The sequence below is a fragment of the Aplysia californica genome, unplaced genomic scaffold (assembly GCF_000002075.1).
Source record: "Aplysia californica isolate F4 #8 unplaced genomic scaffold, AplCal3.0 scaffold00774, whole genome shotgun sequence".
In the NCBI taxonomy this organism is placed as follows: Eukaryota; Metazoa; Mollusca; class Gastropoda; order Aplysiida; family Aplysiidae; genus Aplysia; species Aplysia californica.
This window is the reverse complement of record NW_004798044.1, coordinates 73,658-80,735: the sequence shown is the minus strand read 5'-3', so window position 1 is coordinate 80,735 and position 7,078 is coordinate 73,658. Positions and strand designations below refer to the sequence as shown.

Sequence of the window (7,078 nt, the reverse complement as noted above, 5' to 3'; positions counted from 1 at the left end):
CCCCCCCCCCCAAAAAAAAAACTTTTCACCGACCAGTCCTAGACCTGTATGTGTCAAGTGTCAGAAAAAATGTGGATGTGAAAACGCTGTCCATCACTCTCTTCGTTTGGCGTGAAGGGCACGTTCACCAAATTTCTAGGCTTGTCTTACTAACGCAGGCTGTGCAGGTTGTAGTGAAAATATCTCTTTGTCAAGCTTTACCATGGTTACAAACCATCATGTTTTGTTCTTATTGCTTGCTATTTAGTGGTAAAAAAGTGGAAGCAACCTCAGCCCCACCCAAATTTTGGTCCTCCCACCGCCACTGGTAACAAACACAAAAAAGAAGGAGGGGAGATATAGAAGACAGTTGTTTGATAGGAAAGAAGAAGCAAACCACACCAGAGCACCTGCCAACAACCCACGTTGAAACTATAATTAGCCTATATATAGGAACAACTCTGAATCGATTCCCTGAGTTGCAAGCAGGCCCATTCACACCTATCGCACTAAATTTAGTAACAACTCTGAATCGATTCACTGAGTTGCAAGCAGGCAAGGGTGTTGTTGAGGGGTGAAACTCCAGTGTTGCCGTTCGCTGACACTGACAGGTTTTTGGCATGCAAATCTGCTGCTGTTCATAGAAAGGCTGACTGTATTTTTGTCTTGGCATCATAAACTACCATGGGCTCATTCCATTTTAACAATTAACATTCAGATTCTGTAGAGATTATTTGGGGCAACTCTGAATCACGGAATCGCACTGAGTTGCTCAAGTGAGTTGTAAGTTGATTCCTAAAAGTGAGAGTTGCGAGCAGTGAACGGAATCGATACCGGGATCCACCTCTATTAGAAGACAGTCTTATTACAAGGGGGACACGTTTGAAATCATTCTTTATGTCTAGATCTACTGTTTTGTCAGAATAGCTTTTTTTTTCACTGTTTCCAACAACTTAAAATTTCAACAGCCAGGTTTCTTACTGTCCTGTGAAATGAGTGTCATGGGAGAGATAAAAGGAAGTGCCTATTTGCAACGCCACGTTGCCATTAGCGTCAGTGCTAAATAAAACGCTGCATTGCCATTAGCGCCAGTGCTAAATAAAAGGCTGCATTGCGATTAGTGCTAGAGCTAAATAAAACGCCGTTTGTTATATGAAGATTAATCTACCTTTCATTGTTGGAATTTTTTATCGCTTTTATTTTATGAGCGTGGGTACGAATTCCGGTCCTGGAAGGTTTTTTTTGTCCTCTTCTCGACTGACCAACAAATTTTTCCCTATACTTGTTGCTTTGAAGTTCTTTTTATGTAGTGATGAAGCATGCACATTCTGGTATTGTCCCCAAGAGGAGCTCTGTACAAAGTAGGCCTTAGTGTGGTTGGCCGGTTGATTTTGGGAAAGTAATTGAGTACGGTACCTATTGACATTGATAAGAGAAGAAGGGCAGGTCGAGGCAAGAGCCGTGAACTGTGGAAGACTGCGTGAGTTGCAGTCGAGGTGCAGCACAGAGAGTTGTCACCAGTCAGTGCAAGTTGGATCGCTACATGAGGTGGGTGTGCATGGTTAAACCACAAACGTGTATAGTTAAACTACAAGCTATTTCGGCGAGGCGCTCTATCTAGAGCCAGATATTAAGTGCTAGTGACGGCATCGAAAATAACGACGGGCATGATCAAGCCTTTCAGAGGCAATAGTGATGTTGTGGCATGGTTGGCTAAGGTTAAACTCGTCGCGGGTTTGAAGAACATTCAAGATCTTGCGAAATTTGTACCGCTGTTCCTGGAGGGTAATGCATTGGCGTTGTACTTACAGCTTAGTGAGCTCGAAAGATCACAATATCAGACAATTGAGAAGCGTCTTCTAGAGGCATTCACAGACAGCCCATTTGTTGCGTTCAGTAAGTTGACACAGAGGAGGTGGGACGGTGAGCCTGTTGATGTATTCGCAAACGAACTAAGGAGATTGGGAGGGTTGGATGGATTTTCAGGCAGCGAACTGGATAGGCTGGTTAGGTTGTCCTTTGGGTCTTTGAAGGTGAACTGTCAGAGGTAATAGCAAGAGCTAGGATCCTTACAGCAAGCAAGACAGGAATGGTCAGTGTTGCGGCGGCAGGCGGAGCCATGGCAAACGAAATGGGAAGCCACAGTCAACGTGTGAGGGCATTTAAAGGCTCTTGATATCGATGTGGTGGACCACATATGGGTAAGTTTTGTTGTCATTGTGCGGACATTGTTTGTTACCACTGCAATGAAGTTGGGCACATAGCCAGTTGATGCAGTCAGAGGGAAAACGGTGCCTATCAGAAAAAAACGAGAAAACTAGCTTCGGGTGGCTGCTGCTCTGGCAGCTACCTGTTTGAAACGAGGGCGCAGTCTTTACCGATAATTCAAGTTGGCGTGAAGGGAGCTAAGGTCAAAGCATTGGTAGATACAGGTTGTATGGTCACAGTGGTCAGTTCACAGGTAGTCGGAAATGGCATAGGCAAGAACTATATGGTAGCTTTAGATTGTTCACGAGTGAAGTGTCAGGGGAAGAAGGAGCTAATCATTGACGTGCGAGGTGTCTCAGTCTCCGTAATTGCAATTGTCTCAGATTCTATTCTGTCTGATATTGATGTGGTGCTGGGAATGGATGCTATAACTAGCCTGGGAGGAGTTTCAGTCAACCATGGTACAGTTGAGTTTGGTGTCAAATGGTGTGGGGCAGCGGAAATGGAAACTGAATCTGATCCCCCAGACCTGGCAAGGAAGAACGTAAAGCGAGTAGAGAGCGCTGTTTACGAACACAGGGAGGTTGAGGTTATTGACGACAGTGATTTTAAGGCAGTTTTTTATGGCAATACATGGACAGTAGAGTGGAAATGGAAAAGGGATCATCCCCACTTGAAGAATAAGATCGGATGTTATGGTAAACAGATGGATATGGAGACTACGGAAGGGTTTGAGAAAGAGATACAAAGTTGGATAGAGGAAGGAATACTTTTACCATGGAATGCGAAAGTAGAAATAGGCATAATTCTGCTTATGGCTGTTGTTCAACCTACCAAGAACAAGGTAAGACCTGTCCTTGACTACAGAGAGCTCAATAAATATGTATGTAGTCACACGGGGGGGTGACTTCACGGATGTATGCGGCGAGACATTGCGAGAGTGGAGACAGACGACAGACGCAGCAACGATTGTCGACCTGAAAGGTGCTTTCCTTCAAATTCGGGTGGAAATATCAACTAGTGAATTTCAAAGGTAAAACATATTGCCTGACAAGACTTGGATTCTGGCTTACATCGGCACCCCGCATCATGACGAAAATCTTGAAAACGTTATTGAGTAAGGATGAGAAGATAGACTCTGCCACACAGTCCTTCATTGATGACATTCTGCTGGATGAGAGCAAGGTAACATCTGCGGTACTGGTGAAGCACCTGGGCAACTATGGGTTGACAACGAAAGAACCAGAGCAATTGGATGGTGGTGCTGCATTAGGCTTGAAGTTGAAATCTAATTCCGCAGGAGATCTCATATTTTCCAGAGTCAACAGGATTCCCCATGCAGTGTCTTAAGTCACCAAACGGCAGTTGCTCTCGATCTGCAGATAACTTACAGGTCATTATCCTGTTGCTGGATGGTTAAGAATAGCTTGCAGCTACATAAAGAGAAGGGCAAATGGTACTGATTGGGAGGAGATTATAGTAGATGAAGGGGAGAAAATGTTGAAGGAAATGTTGAGCCGCTTGACTAATGAGGATCCTGTCAAAGGCAAATGGTACGTGCCTAAAGCAACCAAAGGAACCGTACAGTGTGATGCTAGCAGTATCGAATATGGTGTGTTACTTGAGGCCAATGACAACGTGGTAGAGGATGCTGCATGGCTTCAAAAACCTTCAAATTTTGATCACATCAACGTAGCAGAGCTGGAGGCTGTGATGAAAGGTGTAAACATGGCCATCAAGTGGAACATCTCTGAAATCGAAGTTTTTACTGACCCAACAACGGTGGCTGGTTGGATCAAAACTCAGAAGAGAGGAGAGTGCACACCAAAGAGGCAGCAGAGTCGATTGTGAAGAGATGATTAGGGATATTGAAAAGCCTTATTAATGAGTTTGGTCTGTTATGTCGATAACCTTGGTTCCTACCAGAAAGAACAAAGCAGACATTCTGACAAGAGTGAAAAAGGAGTGGTTAAGCACTGGCGGGTATGGAATGGAGGAGGGAGAACCAGACCATGCGTGTGTGCTACTGGTCATCTTGACTTGAAAGACTTGCACTATATGCACCATGTGGGGGTAGACCCTACTTTGTATCTGGCTCGGAAGGTGCTACCAGAAACGAGCTGTGCTGATGTGAAAAAAGTCGTACAAGCTTATGAGCAATGTCAGTCTATCCATCCTGCACCAGTTGTCCATGAGGCGGGCAACTTAGATGTCGCTACAGGCTGGACAAGATTGGCAATAAACATAACTCACCATCATCAAGTGCCATACCTGTCAATTGTTAATTGTGGCCCAGGGTGATTCGCAATTTGGAAGAAACTGAAGAGAGAGACAGCAGGGTTTGTGACAGAAGTAGTTGAAGAACTCATGTTTGAGAGAGGACCAGTGCCCGAGATCTTAATGGATAATGGCACAGTGTTTCACTCAAATTGTTTTTGGCAGATACTTCAGAAATGGAATATCAAACCATTGTTCAGAGCTGCATACAGGCCTACAGGGAACGGGATTGTTGAGAGACACCACCGTACAGTGAAATCCATTGCAGAGAGAAGAAACATCTCCCTGCAAAAAGCTGTGGTTTGGTACAACTCAACACCAAGAGCAGGTTTGGACCCAGCATCAGTGCCACAGAGAGCTGTCTACCGTTATGTTTGGAGAAACCATATCATTGTCAATGAAGAAGAAATTCAAGACAGGCAAGGAAGATTTAAGGTTGGAGATGATATTTGGGTTAAACCACCCTAGAGCAAATGCAATACCAAGAGGAATAGAGGTACGGTTACGGGAGTAAACTCAATCAACAATGTTGCTGTCGATGGTATGGCTCGTCATGTTCTCGATGTTAGAAGAGTGGTACAAGATGTAACTTCAGAGGAAGAGGATGGTGAGGGAGGTGGCAGTGAGCCTCAGACCTTGCAAACCTTGATGAGAAATGAAGGTACAGGTGAACCCCCTCCCAGGCAGTATCCTAATCGAGTCAGGAAAACCCCCGGTTTGTTGGTGGATTATGAAACTCGGTAAATGAAGTAATCAAGTGTACAAAGTGTAGATAGCGTTGGACCATGTCCTGTTTGCACATTGAAGTTGTTTATTTTGTTTTGTTTGATCTTGAGATCACGGGGGCATGTGGTTGACTGGTTGATTTTGGGAAAGTAATCGAGCATGGTACCTATTGACATTGAGAAGAGAAGAAGGGCAGGCAGAGGCGTGAGCCACGACTGTGGAAGACTGCGTGAGTTGCAGTCGAGGCGCAGCGCAGAGAGTTGTCACCAGTCAGAGCAAGTTGGATCGCTACATGAGGTGGGTGTGCATAGTTAAACACTAAGCGTGTATAGTTAAACTACACTTAGTATAGCCTATACTTTTCCTATTACCAATTTAGGCCTGGTTGAAGTTCAATAGTGGCTTTCCTTGGTCTGTGAGTCTAATTTTTTGGGGTTTAATTTTAGGCTTATTAGGGGAATAAAAAACCTTACAGGACTGGGACGATAAGCCTCGCTTGGAAGCACTGAACATTAAAGAACGTAGACAGCTTCTATATGTTCTCTAGGCCTAACTGAAAGATAATATTTTTAGGTAGATCTATTGTATGACAACACTGCGGACAGGAAATACTGCTTACACCGAGTTGCACTGTCTTGTCATTGTTGTCCAAGAGTCTTTCGACTAATTATTTGCTCAAACTCAGATGAATATGATAATGACAGATGAGCAAGACTACGTTATAGTCTACTTTGGTGCAAACAATGTCAGAAACAATTGTTAGATCCAATCTAGATTTAGATCTAGATCTACCCTAAATTGATCGGAATAAGACAATGTCATAAAAACAGGAGTCAAATCCTCGGAGGTTTATCAAGAAACTGAGAAAGCTTCTACAATTCTGGCAGAACTACAATATAGAAACCAGAGGCGGTGGGTAGTGAAGGGCTCATGGGCTTGAGCCCCTACCCCCTCCCCTCCCACCACCCCCAACTCTATCCGAAAGTAAATGAAATAAGCAGTTGAAACCGTTATGACCGCACGCAATGAACACAGAGTGATCATCTTGGCGGCTTGCTCGCTTTTATCCAATCACTGTTGTCACCGCTTACAACTATAGTAACCCAGCAGCCAATCAAATGTCTTTAGGGCTCAGAAAAGATGAGCCCTTGTCCCACAGCTAATCCTTAATGAAACTCTTCATGAAAAAAGGTACAAGACTGGGAAAAAATAACACTGTACCGAGGGCTAACGCCCTCCTAGCCCTGACAATGGGGTGAAAGTTTACGACACACTTTCCCCCACTGACACAGATACTAGATACCTTAACAGAGGGACACAATATATTATTATTATCATTTGAAAAGGATGGGTTTGTACAGTAGTTTGTACAACAAAGTCGCTAGGCTAAGTAAGTAAGTCAATATTATAATTTATTGACTCCTACCCTTAATTCACTTCAGATGGTTCACACTCGCGCAGGCGAGTCTTTTGGCTATTCTCACCCGGTGTGCGTTCACCGTTATAGCCTAGATCTAGGCCAACCAATTTTGCGTTCACCCTGAACCACAGAATTCTACACTGTGATAACAGAAAAATTGTAGAATTCTGTGCCGTGAACATACGTTCCATTACTACTGTTAGCCTAAAAGCGTACAATTTTGTCTGTGGGCAGTGGAGAGAGAGAGAGAAAGAGAGAGAGGGAGAGGAGTAGCACGAGAACTTCCGGGCAAAACGAAATGGCGACCCGCGTAGTTCGGCTCAATTCGAAAAGTTAAATAGCCATAGCATCTTTGTCTTTGTAGACGACCAAATTAATTTACTTTTGTGTTTTAACCCCCGTCCCGCTATGCGCGTTCATCTACGCGAAGTAGGTCACTGCTCGAATAGCGCTGCGTGCGTACATCTA

At 44.2% G+C, this 7,078-nt stretch overlaps 1 protein-coding gene across 1 annotated transcript in view; it reads right to left on the bottom strand.

Annotated features, from left to right (window-relative positions):
- LOC101861619 (transmembrane protein 145) overlaps positions 1-7,078 on the bottom strand; it is a gene marked incomplete in the record, with an annotated part of 38,987 nt that overhangs the window by 31,024 nt on the left and 885 nt on the right.